Source organism: Alligator sinensis, unplaced genomic scaffold (genome assembly GCF_000455745.1).
Source record: "Alligator sinensis unplaced genomic scaffold, ASM45574v1 scaffold71_1, whole genome shotgun sequence".
NCBI lineage: Eukaryota > Metazoa > Chordata > Crocodylia > Alligatoridae > Alligator > Alligator sinensis.
The window spans coordinates 2,171,676-2,189,871 of NW_005841834.1; the positions used below are offsets into that span (position 1 = coordinate 2,171,676).

General features: G+C 35.0%; 1 long non-coding RNA gene across 2 annotated transcripts in view; it reads left to right on the forward strand.

Moving 5' to 3' along the window:
- LOC112549751 overlaps positions 1-18,196 on the forward strand; it is an 83,912-nt gene continuing 65,716 nt past the window's right edge. For both annotated transcript variants that reach the window (XR_003093258.1, XR_003093257.1), the window contains exon 1: positions 1-74. This is a non-coding gene — a long non-coding RNA (uncharacterized LOC112549751). The remainder of the gene's footprint in view (positions 75-18,196) is intronic.

Sequence of the window (18,196 nt, forward strand, 5' to 3'; positions counted from 1 at the left end):
AGCATTAGAGTCCCTTGTTCATCTACAACAGGATGGATACTGTGTTTATAGAGTTCATTCTTGACCTTACCTGAGTAAGTACTTTAAGTTAAAGTATGAGATGCACCTAGAGGGGTAATACATTGAGTTTAATAGGAAGACAGTTAATAACCTTTTTTCATCCTTATGCACTATCAATCATGGCTGTCACCAGTCTGCTGAATCAAAGCAAAAGTGTTCTTCACAGATGACTGATTAGAAACGCAAAATCACAAGATCCATCTTCATGGTCACTTTTATTATAGTCATTTTTAAACTGACAGCAACCTGCTCAGTTTCAGCAGACTGGGCATCACAAATAGTGTCACTCAGTGCAGCTAAGCATGAGAAGATGTTGGCTGGATTATACTTAAAAATAATTAGGCCCAAAGCCTTTTGTGGAGGCAAGGAAAAAGATTTTCTTAGGTCCAGCTCCATCTTTTCATCGCCAACTGAAGTCTACACTTTTATAGAGGGTTAGGGCTGAAAATATCTTCATTCTTGCACTTACAATGAACTAACCACTTTAAGGTAATTACATCACAATTTGGGTGTGTCAGGGTTACTTTCCCACCCCTCCAAAACAGATGCCTAAGTCATGCATAGTCAGTATCTTAATGGAAGCACTGTAAACTAAAAACATTATTTTTCTATAGGATAATGTTGAACTACTGATTTTTGTTTAGCCTTCTGAGCACTATCACAAAAGCTAATTAACTAGTTAACTACATTTGTTTCAATAACACTGTGTACAGTTTAAATAAGATACAGCACAGTTCACCTAAGATAATTTATACAACTGACAGATTGTTTAAATTTAGAAATGATCTAGAAATCATTATGTTTTCTTTGAAGGGGAGAAGGCCATAATTTAACAATGCATCTGAGGCTCCTTTTAGTGTTTTTAAAAGGTTACACAGTAAGATGTAGTCCAAGCAACAATATCCACATAATATTCAATGTTAGAAGTTTTGGTAGAAGCACTTGACCGTTGTGTTCTCACTGTTTACAAAATGCTTGAGTTTTATACATACTAAAATAGTTTATGTAAATTATTATCGATTCTGATCAGTGTTTTTCTTATGTGAGGATTGTTTCATTCATGTGAACAATACCCCTTCACCCAAATCTACAATGACTGAAATCTGTGTAAGACAAAGAAGTCCTATTCTCTTAGAATTCTGATTCAAAGACTGAAGGGGTGAAGAACAAAAAAAATTCTAAAATCAAGTGGGCAGGTAAATGTCTACAAATAAGGTTCAACATTTTTTCCCCTTTATGGATAATTGTCTTCTTTTTAAGATGTTTGATGTGATTTTCTGTGGTGAAGGTATATTGGCATATTGTACAACTTTGTTATCACTTTAGTAGTTTTTTTCAGAATTCTCTTTGCTTGATGTATCTGGCTTATCACTTAGCTCTAAATTCCCAAAAGGTAGTCTGGCTACTAAATTCAGATTTGTGGGACTAGGATTCCAGTAACATGGCTCAAAAGATTTTAATCGGAGTTGTTATATCTAAAACTTTCCTTTAAAAAACACTGCCAACTACAAGTGACTTCAGTGGCAGGAAGATTGGACCCTTTAAATAGAACCACCTGCACTGTATGATCTCTTTAACTCTCAAACTCAGTGGCAGGAGGGTTGTCAAGCTGGGTTTCTCTGAAAGGACAATACCATTTTTATTTACAGGCATTTATTCTCCCTCTCTCTCAAATGGTTTACACCCCCCCCTGTATGTGTGCGCTCGTGTACACATGCACACGTGTGTGTGTGTATGATTGCAAAATACAGTATGGAAAAATACATATAGAAATAGACTTACATATAGTACATATATACATTTGACTGCTTACTTTGGACTTAAAACAATAGTTTCCTGATAATTTCATTGACTTTCAAACTATATTTATTATACTGGGAGAACAATTATGTATCTTTAATAGTTTTACCATATGTAATGAACTTCATAAACATCTATGGAGACCAAATTAAGAAAGCAGGAAACCATTCAGGCAGTTTTATATCTAATTTAGATTTAGATACTTTATAAACAGTTTGATATTTTCCCCTCAGTTAATACTTATCTTAAGGACATAATTAGCATTTAATGATATAACCTTGTGGAGATTTTCCATATTAGTTGAAGGGTTTTTAACATGCTTTTTATTTTCTGATGAAAAATTGCTAAACTAATGCTGACTGACATCTGTCTAAAAATCAGAGAGCATACATATGTCTAAGATTAAATTTAAGCATTAATCAAAAGCTAATCAACTAGAGAAACTAACAACATTCTACTGATACATACCAAATAATGGGATCTTAATATAGGCTCTTGGGGGGAACATAATAATTTAATCAATCAATTATTTTTGCACTAAGATGTTTATAATATTAGGGTCTCAACATAAAAGTAGTTACCTTATCTTGAGTAAAATTATTATTGTGTATCTTTGTATTTGATAAAAAGTTAGTTTGATTAAAGAAATACTACACCTGAATGTAGAAATTTATTCATTAAAGAAACAAAACAGCACATAAGTTAGAGCTACAAGTAGTTTCAAAAGGTTTTCCCTTCTCAGTGTTAAAGATTGCAAACCTTTTTCTTGGGATATTTTCAAGCTGCATTACCATTACTTATTTTTAACCAGTATCAGAAAGATGATCTGAACCTATTAAAAACAACACGTAAGTATGTCATCCTTAGTGATGACCATAAAGAGAATAAGCAATGATAAGCAGTTTTGTATTTTTTCATGCTGTAATAAAAACAGACACAAGTAAAAATGATAAAACATATTTTTAATTATTACAGAAACAGCTACAAAATCCCATTTTATAAACTTTTAGGTTCCATACATTCTCCTAATGAATACACTAACCTTTCCTAAAAGTTACTGTGTGGCCCATCATCTGCTCATTTACAGTATTATTGAAGCATACAAAAATAGAAAGTTAATTTTAAAAGTTAAGGTTTTTAAAAAATGAGACTTCACATTACATGCAGTTTCCACTACAGTTCTAACCATACATCTTTAGAAGATGTGTCTGAATTAACTACTAATGTACTTTCCCCAGTTTCTTTAATCTCCTCAGGAAAAGTTACAGTAGAAACATTATTGTACATTTAAAATACTGAAGGCACAGAAACATTTTTTTCTCAGATGTAAAACACATTAGATAATAAAAAGTCAAAGAATTTACTGCTATGTTAGTAATCATGAATGCATCTGGAACAAAATACTTTATGCGTACACACATACTTTGTAGAGAGCAGCTGAAGGACATCATAAAGTTGTTTTTTTTTAAATTAAGCAAAACTATCCAAGTAAATAGACCAAACAATATCTGATAGATTTCTGTTTCCACTTGTATTTACACTAAACAGATTTAGACCCATGGAAAATAGCTCTCAGTCCCTTTAACAACAAACACAGCAGCAGACACAAACACTAGGAATTCCCATACCACACCTGCCTTTTTGCTGCCTGCATATGCAGTTATATCTCTTCTCACTGCATATATTTTTCCTTTGGTATCTGAATTGTTCTCTGTAGAATCTTAGAGGGGAAAAGGCTGTTCTATGAGCGTCAGGTTGCAATAAATGTGTGTGTGCATGTGTGTGCGAGTGAAGATGTATGAGGAAGGCTAGACTGGTCATCTTTCAGCATGTCTCCTCTACCTGGGTTCAGAACCTTAACTTCCATTCAGTGATCTTTAAAGGGAAAAGAGCAGGAAACAAACGTCATGCAAAATGCACCTTCTATATTCAAATAGTCAAGATTGGGAGCAAAACCTATTGCCAGGTATCAATTATATTCCTAGTATTTAGCCAGCTACTTACTTTCAGTTGCTCTATCTATGATTATCCATAGGAAATGTATCATTACATTCAGATGATAGATTATCAAGAATTAAATAATGCTTCTGCATTTTTGCTTTTCTGTTTTCTGACCCATCTGTAACCTGCTCAAAAATAAGGTTATTTTTTCTTCATACTCTCAAACTTCTTTCTTTTTCTCCTGTAAACAGATTAAACCTATGATTTCTGATATGCAATATATATTAGGTTTCTCTCTCTAAAACTTTATAAATCACTGGAAAGGTATAACTCTTACCTTCTTTTCCCTTTCTTCTTGATAAATAAAGTCAGGGGGGGAAAAAGAGATTTATGCTCCAAAGCTAAGAGCAACACATCCTTTCTCTGATGCCTATGGATGTACATGTAAATTGTAGTATGGACAGCACACAACTGCTAAAGTACTTTAATGCAATGGAGTTTATTTAATACAAATTGAATGCAACTGAAGAGTTATCACATTGCTTAAGCACTGCATTAAAGCACACACACAAGTATATCTGTCTTTCTCCATTCTCTTTAAAAAAAAAATGATGGATATTTTAGCATTAAATGTCGCAGGTTAAAAAAGGAAAGACTATTCTAATACAAATGCCCCAGTTAGAATTTTAGAGCACTGCAATAGAACACAAAAGAGAGGAGCATTACTTTTCCTAACATTTCCTTGTCATGATTATAAAAGAACAGATTAGATGCTACAGTAGGTTCCCCCCCTGCCATGTGATCTTTCTTTGTACTTATTTCTAACTTCACTGTATCTAGTCCTTATTATCACATCCAGAGTGCTAGGTTCTGCATCTATGTAAAATATTCTCCCATACTGCATCTTAGTATAATTCACTTTTAGCAAAAGCAACACCCAGGTTCAATCCGGAGACCTCCTTCCAACATAATTTAGCTAGACCTTTTCTTAGTAAAGGTTTTCTGGTTTTCATTTTCACTTCATATTCTCAAATAAAAGATCCTTTGTTGTCTACCATTTGATTGGACTTAATGAAAAACACTCCATTTTAACTTAACAGTATTTCCCTTTGAATTTATTATATTTAAGGACACTGTCAAAAATCAAGCATTTAATCTCAGGTTTTTATACTTAAAATTATATTACTATCATATGGTTCAATGAGGTGATGTAAAAAGTATATTGAAGAGATTTCAAAAAGAAAAGTGAAAAACTAGCTTCATTTTAATATGAAACTAAATACTATGGCTAATGTGCAGATTGGGTATGGTAGTTGACTTTAAAGACTAACATGTGACAGGGTGACAACAGCTGAATTGTGCAGTATTGACTAAATGAGGTTCACTGATTTGTATTGAGGCTAATATCTTCTTTAAACAATTCCGTGTAAATTGTGCGTATAAAGTCATTGGAAGCTATTTCTCAGGACAGCCTCGCTGGCTAGCTACCTGCTGGAGTGAGGAAGATAATCAATAGAAAGAAATAGAGCTGAGCATGAGACTAGGAAGCTTCAGAGCAGTTAGTGCTGATAAAAGTAGATGATGTCAATATTTGGGAATAACACAACTCTAGGATAACAGACAAAAGAGAAGTGCATATGTTGTAGAGTGTTCAAACAGGGGCAGAATTAATGCATAAGTGGCAGATGTTGCCCCAGGCTGCAAAAGACATTATTTATTCCAGGTATTGTTAAATTCCTACTGAAACACCACTGCACAGCATACTATATTAAAAATTATATCTCTAGCAATAAGAAAACTTCAATACTTCTTTTCATGGGTAGACTTTATAAGGTATGAAGCAGCTGATGTATTCTTTTGAGACAAAGCATTTGCCAGATACATCCTTGAACTAAGTGAGAGGTTCTGTTAGAAAATAATTCAGAAACAAAGCTTTCTGTTCAGCTTTCTTTAATTAAACTAATATTTAGAATAGTAGAGGAGACAAACTAGAATGGCAAATAGTTTGACAGAAATCAATTCTTAACTCTCTAGGATGTAAACATCTTTGAGTTCAACCCTCCCCAGCCCACTCCAGACCCCCCTCCTTTTGCATGTAAAGGTTATTAAAACAAAAAAAAATCCCTGATGCTTATTCAGAATTATAATATGGTGAATGCTTTTAACTGCAGTGTCCTTATTGGTAGTGAAGTAATGGTATATTTTTGCTAATTTAATAGTGGAAATCAGTTTTCCTCTTGCTGTCAGGCAATGAATTTTTGTTCTTCTGTGCTGATCTTTCTGTTGATGTATTATGACATAGTCTGTCAACATGAACAGATATGTGAAAGGGAGATTGGGTGACTGAGACATGCAACCTGAATATGGCTCCTCTTGAATTTTAAGCATATTATATTTGGATACATCTAGTAAGAATGTATTTGTTTAAAGACTGCTCTTATTTTGATGTAATTTAAGCAAAGGCAAAACAGGTGGACTGTGACAAGGTTCTAAAAGCAGAATGTATGGGGTAACTCCAAAACATATGCATGAGGAGAGCTTAAAAAGCTTTCACGTCCAAGTTAATAGCCCTTTTAAACTAGCATTTGCAAAGTGCAAAAGGTTTTTTGTTTTTGTGTTTTTGTTTTTTGTAAAGAGAAAACCAATTCAGGTTTATCTGATTATTAAATATAGCCATTGGTTTTGTTTTGTTTTGGTTTTTTAAAAATAATTCCACAAGCTTTTTATGGTTTTGTTGTCACAGATGTTTTTATTGTTTGGTGTTAGATATCTGGATTATATCAAGTAGGTGATTACTATGTCAGCTAAAAAGGTCAAGTTCCATACTTTTTATTTCAAACCATCATAAAGAAACCTTTCTGTAATGACACACATGTCCATACTGTATATTGTTCTATACTCACTTTAATCTGTACCCTCCTATCTGACATGGGTGAGGAATAAAGAGTGCGATATTTAGGTAGTTAACACTTTGCCAGTATTCATATGTAAAATAAATGCATGTGCTTGGTAAAGAATTGACTTTCCACAGTAAACATCCCATTAAAAAGCCAACTACATCACCAAACAGTGGAACTACTAGTATTAAGGGAAAACTATTATTTGAATTCCACGTTATAAAACCTTTGTATATTTGCCAATTAATATATATTTTTTTCAGGTTACTGTTTTTTCTGTCATACATATCATCTTTCCATCTCATATTACAGGAAAATATAAGATTCATATATTACTCAACTCTAAAGACAGCTTCAGTTCAAAATAAAGCATGCATTTTGATTTGGCAACATAGTAAAAACATCTTTTAAGATATATACTTCAACTAATTTGTTAATCTTGTGCCACTTTTAGCATTTGTCACACATATAGACCAGGAAATTGGCTCCATCTCATTCTAGCTCTGTGTTGAATTAAAAACCTCTACTGCAAAGAAGAGCATGATGTGGGGAAAGAATAAATTTAGTTCTTTCTTTAGTAATGCACATATATTTCCATACATTTCACATCCTAAGGGAGACTCTGAATGCATTCAATAAATACAAAACTATAAACTATAATTCTAGGAAAAAGGAATTTTATATTTTAAATTTCATATATGACTTTAGTCTTAAAAGATTAAACATTTTTAATGTCATAATGGTTTTTATATTTTTCTCAGGTATAGAATATATATATAAATGCTAGGAAAAATCCAAACACTGCATTTTAAGACCACTAATATTTCTCATATTGCTGGAAGGTTGCAAAAAATACATTAAATACTGGTACTTGAAAATTAAGAACATGATAATTATGCCTTGTCCAACTAGTTCTACCCTAAATATCTTAAAGCCAAACCATATAGATAAGCATTTATATGAAATGATTGTCTATCCTCCCCTTATATATTAAGGTCAACGAAAAGAGCAGTTTATGGATAAAGGGCAATAATAAAGAGGTAGCCTTTAAAATGATTAGTTGGTGTCTATTAAAGATGTGTTTAAAATGAAATATATACAGCAGGTGAAGGAAATTACTAACTCCTACCAGAATGATAGACTTGCAGTATGTGTATTTCACTATACCTTTAAAATATTTGTGAATTTGACTGCATTCTGAGAAGACAGTGCAATGTGGTGGATTTATGAGGGTCTGACGGAAACAGGGCCAGGAAAGATTATGGCATACTTGTTTAGAAAAACTGAGAACTGAAGGTTCCTGATTTACACTGACATATATCTAGATGAAACTATAGTTTGCAAATTGCCTAGAGGAGCCATCTTTTATTAAGTGTTTGATGGGTGCAGAAATGTACATATCTATTCTAAAACATAGTAGGAATACTGATGCTATATTTGCAAATATTATTTTAACATCTTTAGATTTTCTTAAATCTTTTTATCTTTATGGTCAACTCATCCAATCCTATTTTGAACACTTGTACCTGGTGTACAAGCCCTCTGGTTAAAGTTTTGCATTATTTTCAGTTCTTGGGACAGCTATGTACTGAAATATTGTATTACAACATGATAGATACAACTTCAATTTAGGCACTTTTCACCTTTTTTCTCTATCTTAACAACTTATAGTTCACATTATTCTTCATTTTCACATCTTAGAAAACAAAAGGTGGGTTTTTAGTTCTCATCTTTCACAATAATGCTATTCTAATGATTTTCAGTTTAGATACAGTAGCAAAATCATCGAAAATATTGTAAGAAATTTGTCAAGCAGTAACAGATAAGGAAGGTAGTCACATCAAGTTCTGTCAGGTCTGTTGCAAAGCATGACACTGAAGGACTGCTAAGTTTTGTCACCCAAGAAGACATAATTCTTGCTCATCTTCCTCCAGTGGACCAAAGTTGTGTTACTTGTCCACAATAAGCAGGTCCCATTTTCTTTTCCTGTAACAACTGTTTATTGAATCTTTTTTTACACTGATATTGCCCAACTGTAAATAGTAAGAATGTTTGTTGGTCACTAAAACTCTGCTCTCATGATTCCCTTTTTATATGTTTAGCTATAATTGGTATTCATACTAGGGAAACAATTACCAAATTAAATTTTAGTTTACCAGTTTTAGTTTCTGTACCACCAACATATTTTTGTATGCAAATATTAGATAATGTTTTGCATGGAGATTTACCCATTATGTAAACAGGTATAAGTAAGGTACAAGTAGCTATCAAGTATATAGAATGGAAAATACCTTTTCTGATTATACTGAAAATGCTCTAGCAACATGAGTTAAAATATAACCCTTTTCCAAAATTTCAGCCATGTTTCAAAAAATAAAAGGTTACTGCAAGCCTTTGTTTAAAACAATGGAAATAGCCAAGGCAAAGTCAATTTATGGTGATCTGACAACTGTGTTACGTTGTCACCATTAATGTGTGTCCAGAGTATTTATGATTTCACAAAGGGCCTTCCATGCTACCTTATTTATAACTTGTGAGGATCTTCTCTTTCTATACTAGAGGTTGCTAATAGATATCAAGTCACATTATGGCAAGTAATTGTCAGAGTTTTTTCTTAGGCTTTTCATATCAGGGCAGGGTTAGTATCTTTCTAGGTATTTGGACACTGGACAGTGCTTTACACATCCTCTTATGTACTGAATACAAATACATAATCAGCACTTATTAGTTATCAGCAGCACTCATTACCATAGGTTTCCTAGTATGCCAACATGCAATTAAGATCAACATCAATCAATCACCTTTTCCTATTTAGATCACATATTCTTTGAAGAAAGCTGCCATTTTCATTTGTGAGAATAGATCAATGATTGTCATACCAGGTTTGCTCTAGTTTTACTTGGCCAACATAAAAAAAAATTACACATCTGTAAATGGAAGGATAATCACTAGAGTTCTTTTATTACCCTGGTGTAATTTAGGAGAAACTTCACTGAATGCAGTGGATTTGCATCTATTTATACCTGGGGACAATAGAAGCAGAATCAAGTCCTTTGTTTCTCTACCTAAGAGATGAAAGTTTTATACTGTTCATAAGTAAACACAAATAATTTAGTAAGCAATATCTATGTAGAATATCAGACTGATGCCGGCAAGAAATTTGTACCCATGTACCATAGTAGTTAAGAAGATGGATGTTACAATGGATTGCCAACATAAAGAAAAGTAAAACCCTAATAAGAAATATTTTTTTCTTCCTATTAGCTGTGCTTTGCTTAAGACAATGGATTTATCTTTTACCACATCATAATTACCTGATGCAGGTATCAGGAGGTGCTGCTTTTATTCTTTATTTCTAACTCTGGTAAGTGTCTCTGACATTCATTTTTGATGGGAACAGATGACTAGTAAGAGTGTTTATACTTGCTATTTGGGTAGATCAGATATGTTGACAATAGGTTAATATAGTTGTTTTTTCCATTATCCTACAAGTCAGTCTGTTTTTTCTTGAAGAAAGATATAGATGACTTAAATTGCGATTTAAAGGGGGTCACTTTATTCAAATAGAAGGAAGCAACTTATATCAGTGACAGTTTTTTTTTCCTCTTCAAAACTCCAATGAAATATGAAGATGACACCTATATGAGGCATTATTTTTTAGAAAGAGGGACTGGGACACTTTTTTTCCCTTGACTACCAAAATGACATATAAATATCATTTCTTTTACTTTCCCTGTGACTTTTGTGACTTGTGCTTTGGTGTGTGACTGCAATGTGCATTTTTTGTTGACAGATATGAATAAGGTACAGAGAATAGTCTTAAGAAAAGTGTGTATGGCCCAAATAGGCAGGACTAGGTAGGATAAGTTGGGAAATAGAAATATGGGTACAATGCAAACAAGATTCTCCCCAGCCTGTGCAAAATAGGCATACAACTTGACCAAAACAGAATAGTGTTTGTAAGTATTTAGATGATCAAAACAAAAAGGAGGGTAAGGGGGAAGAAATTTAAAGTCTTAAGGATGCTTTTATATTTCTTTCTAAGAGTCCTATAAATTCAATTTAAAGTTTCATAAATATTTTGATAAAAAAAAATCAGAAGATGATAGGCACAGGTCAGTCAATAAAGAAATCCACAGAACCAGAGTTTTCCTCTTATTTCACAAGATTTTTAGATGACATTGCTCAACGGTCTTCATATTTAGCAGTGAAGAACTCTATTAGAAACACTTAAAGATTGAATACTTCAGTAGATTTGCTGCCTGTTGAATGATCAACATGGAAAAGACACTGGAATTGATTCTGCTACCATAATATTTTAAATTCATTGACCTCTGATTTACTTTAAATGTAAATTGGATTACATGCAGACCCCCTACAAGTTCTTTATATGCCAAATGCGAATTACTTCAATTATTATAATCACTTACTTTTGCTTTTTAAACATAAAATCATCTGTTTGTGTTAGCACCATGCTATGTTGTCATACAGGCCCCAATTCAACAAGATACTGAAGTACATAAGTAGTCTGAGACAAAATACATACTAGGCTGAATCAAGACCAGAAATGTCTTGGCACTATCTATGGGGCTCTTTTACTGTTGGGGATCCCTACTGTGTTCCTTAGAATATGGGGACTGGTTGGACTGTATTTATAAATTGTTCTCTGATGGGTGAACTATTGAGCAGCATTGATATTGCCTTAAAGGAAGCTGTTTGCTTGTTTCCTTAGTTAGGCTAAAATATATCACAGCGGTGTTATTAATAATGGAAAAATATGAAACAAGCGGGGGAAATAAATAGTACTATGATGAAGTAGAAGAACACATTATATCCGATGGAAGGTGATGGAAGGGTTTATTTTAATAAACAGTAGGGTTTAAAATAAAACATATTTTATGTTAGTTATTCTGGAATTGTTTTTTGTGGTATGGATGTATCTAGGAAGCTTATATATAAACTTATACTTAATATAGCAACAATCATATAAACCTTGTTAACCAAAATGTTAGACTGATATATTTTATTCAGATATAAAGATGGTGGTGGCAGTGGAGAGATAAAGTAGTCCTTCTATTGAGCTTCCTCCATAACAGCCTATGTAACTCAAATCATCAGCATGCCCATGCAGTGTAGCACATTACTACTTAGATTTTTATGGGATATCCTAATAACCATCTTAAACTGTGACTTAAGAAATGTATCCATGTCTATAAATGTGCATTTGTTGTCTTAGTCATCTTTGATTTAAATATATGGCTGTATAACCAAATGGTATTAATTATTCAGCCTAAGTGCTCTATTCTGAATTTTTTGTACTTATGCACCCATTTCCTTTTTGTAGGTAGCTTTTTAATGTAGGGATAGGCATACTAATTGTGAATTAGTTGGTAAGAAGCTCTTTTTAACATATGCAATAATTTATTGACTAGAATGTAGCAAGCTGTGTACATGAAAGCTTCTTTTGCCTCTAATAACATGATGGAACCTTGCAAATCTTATCATCAACTCAACGCTCTGCCTCGTATCCAGCAACACTGAAGCACCTCTATCACAAGACAGTGTATAGAAACTCAATGGTTTCCTGTAATGGGGAGGGACAGCAGAATTTACTTGCAATGATGCTCCTGGCAACTGGTATTTCTGCTGTCCCAAAACTTCTACCTCCATATCGGCAAACATAGCTTCCTGACAGGTGACAGAGGAAACCAGACTCTTCATTTTTGTGTGTGAAAAGACAAATCTATTTACATGAGTAAATGGCAGAAGCTACCAGTGCAGAAGATCACTTAATGCTACCCATTGCCTTAAATCATCAAAGACTTCAAAGATTTTGTAAAGCAAACAGATATGGTTTTCAAATAAGATCTTTTACTGCATCATAAGTCTGATGTCCTACCAGGGGAACTTGGGGAATGAAATGTTGCTTTCATTTGTCAGAAAAAAATAACTCCTTAAGGAGGTTGTCCAAGATTACAGAACCAGCACCTGACCCACCTTACAGTTATTATAATCTGAAGGGGAATTTATATTCTAATCACCTGGAGAGTTAATTTTTCTATTTAAGGAAAAAAAAAACCCAAAATATTATTTCATTGTATAACCACCTCTTCACCTTTATAGAATTTTAAGAACAAATCAGTACTTTTTATACACTTCTGAGTATCTGTTCAGGAAAGTATTAAATATGTGTTTAAAACTTTAATCCTTAAAGTTAAACACATACTTAAATGCTTTCCTGCATGAATTAGGGCCTTGAATGTATTCTACAGCAACAATTAGCACTATTCTCAGAAATGTTTTGTCATCAGTGACAGTGCTGGGGCACCAATAAAGACATCGTGTACCAAGATATATGGATGTTGATGCTAATCGGGAGGGAGAAATAGTGTTCTTTTTTTAACAGCTCCATTCACAGTGGAAACAGTGGGGAGTCAAGGTTATCTAGTAGAAATGAATAAAAGCAGCATGGAAAAGTATTTATTTTCAGAGCTTTTAGAGAATCTTACAAACAATAGGGACAATATAAAAAAAGCTACAAGAAAGTGCTTGATTATTTTTTTAAAGAAAATAATTGGAACAAAACAATTTTGGTGTTTGATATTGGGGGAAAAAGCTATTTGAATGGAAATTATGCAGCATAGCATTTAGTATAGGACTGAAGCAACAAATTTGGGGTCTATTTCTAACTGCCACTGACACTGCAAACTTGTGCATGCCATTTAATCTTTATATTAGTTGCCCCATCTGTAATGAGAGATAATAATACCCACTTCTGTCAAGCATTCTGCGATCTTTAGATGTAGAAGACTATAAGTGCAAAGCATTTTTAAAGCATTATTTTTCTAATACAATGAAAAGAGTGGTTCATAGTGTACTTAAAAAAATTACCCATCAGGCTTAATGCTCCTGAGATAAGAGACAGCTTGGGCTACATATCATGAAGTGCCGGTTTCTTAATTTAAAGGTGATAGGGGGACAGCTTTAACTTGGTTACTACTTCTTATTTTAATGTTTAATGGCTCAGTTCGGGCATCAAATCTGAAATATGCATATCTCTGAAGAGCGATTGGAAGCAACAGTTGCTGTGATGAAATGCTTATTTCAGGAGCTGTGATCTGCAGTATTCTGCCATTGTCTCCAGTTGTGCTTAGCTCCATTCTGCATGTTTCAGTTAACAGAAATATTACAAGGGCCCTAATCTGCTGAAACCTCAACTGATTCCATGTTACCATCTGAAAATCTTGTAAGAGCATTTCAGATGGTTAATTCTGCTGCTGGGTGCAGAGAAACACACAAAGCTGAAGTTGCTTCCAAAATGTCAAGAAAGGACCAAACTATGGCTCCAGAGCAATGAAAAGTACGTTGGGTGCTGCTTTATATCTCTAAAGGATCTCATAACGTGTTTGGGGATTTCCTTTTAAAAGAGGGTCTAGGGACAGCATTGACAAGCAGGGAATCCCTGGTGAGGCAATTCTAGTGGAGCCTCCAACCAAGGTATGGGGACTTGTTGGAGGATTCCGTGGACAGGGTTTCTGTATAGAGGAAGAATGGGTCTGCTGACCATTCCTGGGAGCTTTAGTGTGTTTTTTGCCCTGTGGTTCATTCTGAGCGGTGTTTAGGGAGCAGTGAACCCTGATAGCAATGGCGTGAATCACAACTCTTTGAAAAATATCTCCTGGCATTCTCCAAAATTTACTTCTAACAGATTTAACTGTGGAAGGGGATGACATAACTCATAGGCAAGTGCAGAGAAACACCATTAAACAAATTTTGACCTATGGGCGGGAAGAAAAGCTGCAGTCTATACCTAGGATTTCCAGGCAAGGTTAAATGCGGAGTTCAGTAGGTACCAAAAGAAAAATAAAGAAAGCAGCAGCACAGACACTGTGACACACACAGTAGAACCTATATGGTCCAGATGTAGAGATAATATACTCTAATGTATATTACTTGTGGAGTATATATGGGGAGATCCACAAACTGAAGAGCATATGGCATAGATAAAATAATTGTGGCTGACTGCCATTACAGACACTGATTTTCAAAGGCAGTAGTGGTCATCAGAAGGTTGAAAGCAACCACTCACCTTTCCCTCTTAGCAGGTACAAAATAAGACATACCTGACACGTAAACAGCCTGCATAACCTTATAACATGAGCTGCTGTTACCTCCATAGCTAGGTACAGACAGTTAAAAAGCCCAAGGCTGAATCGATTCAGTCTTTGCAGGTTAGTCTAAAATGCACAGCTTAAATTGAAACAGAAGTGAGCAGACACTTACCTTTCCCTGTCCCCTGAGGACTGGGCTGCATCCCCATCTGGGTTTGTCCTCCTCCACCCCGCTTGTCAAACAGCCCTCACTGTTCCAGCTAAGGTCAACCCTGCTCTCTGGAGCAGACAGCACAGCCCAGCCCAGTGCTGGAAAGTATGCTGGGATGCTGGGGGACTGTGATTTAACTTGAACCAGGAAGGAGTCTAGGACAGAAGTTTCATAAACCGGTTTGACCCAAATCAGTTAATTCTGATACGACATTCAACCAGGTTTATCTTAAATCAATTTCAGCCATTTTGAAACTGCTTTATGTGCACTGAGCTTCTGTTCTGTTACAGGTTTAAATTAGTTTCTTATGACTTAAAACTGGGTTATGTGTAACTTTTGTCCTTAGCCCATTAGGCTGGCCAGTGGTGAAAAATGGCTGTGCATATTACATAGGATGCAAAAAGCAGCACCACATACTGTGGGCATCAATGCTGTCATTATATACTACTTTTTACTAGATTACAGACATAAAACAATTTAACATATACCTTATGTTACACCCCCTTTGGGATGCTCCTGCAGGTGGGTACATTGGGAAGCACATGCTGTGTGTGTGTAACTGGTTTGGAATTCTTCCTCATATTCAATGCTGGTACCTGTGAAACAGGGAAGATGAGGTTCCCAGCATTTCCATTTCCCAGCATTGCCATTTCCATCTTCACTTGCATGTTTTTCCCCTGCTGGGTAAAGGGCAGACATGGTACAATCAGCCACCTGGAATGTAAATTCATTGTGACCTTAGGCGAACTAATTTACTCTCTGCCGCTTTCTCAGATGTGTAACCAAATAGGAGCCGGCTGGCAACACTAATATATAGGTTCTAATATGAGCTTTTACAGTATAGAACCTTAAGGACTCTTCTGCTCAGCTTATTCAGATAGTTTCATTGTCCTCTCTAGGATTCTTAGAGTGAGGAAGGCAAGTAAGATGTGGACTGTTGAGGATGTATTTCTTTAGAAGGTTTTGGCAATAGAATTATAGAGCTTGTAGTCACTTCTTTCATGCCACTTAAAGGGAATAGTCACTCATTTTTTCCAGTCCAGGGGTGCATATCTTCTGGCCTCTGGGTCAAATGTGGACCATGGAGTCATGGCATCTGGCCTCCAGGGCTCTCCACAGATTGGGAAATTTGGTTGCAGGGGAGCAGTGGCCATTAATACTGCCACTGTCCCTTGCTGCCAAATTCCCAAGCCCCGCAGGGGCTGAAGCTAGCCCACACACCCTCTCCCCACATGGTGAGATTAGGGTTGGGCTGCCCCTCCTTTGGATGTTTATCTTGCTGGGATTCTTTGACCCTAGCTGACTTCCTGCCCTTTGGGCAGGGGGTTGGACCCAGTGATCTTATGAGGTCCCTTCCAGCCCTAATGTCTATGAAATCTATGAAGTTCCGCTCCCTTCTGTGTACCTGCCCAGGTGCTGGATGAGGACCACTGGCTGGATCTGGCTCACGGTTAGAATGAGCACTACTCATCTGCCTGCCAGGCAAAAAGGTTGAGCACTACTACCCCAGACCAAAAATAAGATAAAAAAAATAATAATTATATTCATATACATAAATTTGGAAGCAGTTAAAGTATTGCATTCACTTTTAAAATAAGAAACATAATAACTTATTTTAGCTCTGTTATAAAAAATGAACAAAAGAGAACAGAAATGGCTTATCAAAAAATCAGAACCAGTTATAGCATTTTACAAAGTGGTAAGTAGAGTATCACTGAAGTGAATGGTATGTCCCTTACCTGTTTCTTTCTGAAAAGGAGGTGTGTAAAAGGAGGTGCATAAACACATGCATATAAAATGCCACGAGAAGTATCATGTCCTATACCAAAAGTCTTGCAGAACCTCTAGTTTACTTGCGTTGCGGTGCAGGCATTATGTGTGATCAGAAGTGTCCTAATTATTAGATATTGCAAATATAGATTAACAGTTTTGGAATATTATTAAGGTAAAGGCAAAAATAGATAAAAGCATTATGTTCCCTTTTCCACCCCTTAAGAATAATTTCTTACCAACTGTCTTTCCTTTTTTAAATCCAGAGCAGTTTAAATTGCTAAAGACATATTTTGGGGAGTACATGTTAATTGTGATAGTGGTTAAACTGTGCTCTGCTTACTCATGTGAATAGTTTAGTTGACTTACACTGGACTACTTGCATGATTTCAGGAAGCAGGATTTGGTTCTACCTGGTGACTATTTAATTACTTATATTTATCTTCAGTTAAAAAATAGTACATAATGTTTGGTATTTCAGGAAGACCTCATTGAGTATATTAGGGGAATGAACTACTTTTGAATGTGTTTTAAAGATGCTCATGTAGAGAATCTAAAAATGTTGATATAAAATAATGTAGTGGACAAATAGACCAAAGAAAAATTCAATTTCCCTATCATTTAACCACATTTTTTCTTCTGTGTGTGTGTGCATGTGTGTGTGTATGTGTGTGTGTTTGATGACATATATATAAACACAGACACATGTATATATAGCAGGAATATATATCAAGCTGCCTTTGAAACTATTTTATAGACAGGCTTATTCCATTGTATGCATCTTACTTGAGTAAGCTACTCATGAGGACCTGCTGTATGACCTTTTAAGAAGAAAACTATGTTTCCCTCTGGCCATATTAGTTTCTACAATAAAATACTCTTTTAGATTTAAGCAGGTGCACAACTTACTACTCTGTGGGAGAACATATTGAGTAATGTAGGCAACCTTTAGCCAGTTCAGTACTTTCAAGCTTATGAACCATATCATGCTGATGGACTTAAAATGCAAAAGAGAGACCCATGGATAATTACCCAGCAGCCTTCACAAAAGATGGCTATATGCAACACCGAGCCCACAATAGTCTCTGGTAGGTTACGTACAGATGTTTATGTGTACACTATAATACAATCATCCACTCCTGTCTTAGGCTTTGAAGCCATTTTGCATTCTTAATCATTTGGTTTCCTTCTGATATACTGACATTCATAGTGAGTTATTAGTACTGCCAGACCATAACAGATTACCGTATATCACAAACACTTGTTTTGCTCTGTTGTTGTAGACAGATGAGATATGTAAACAACAGGTTACAAAACTATCCTTTTAAAACTTTAATTATGTACACACACACACACACACACACACACACACACAGACACCCCCCCCCCCACACACACAATAACAT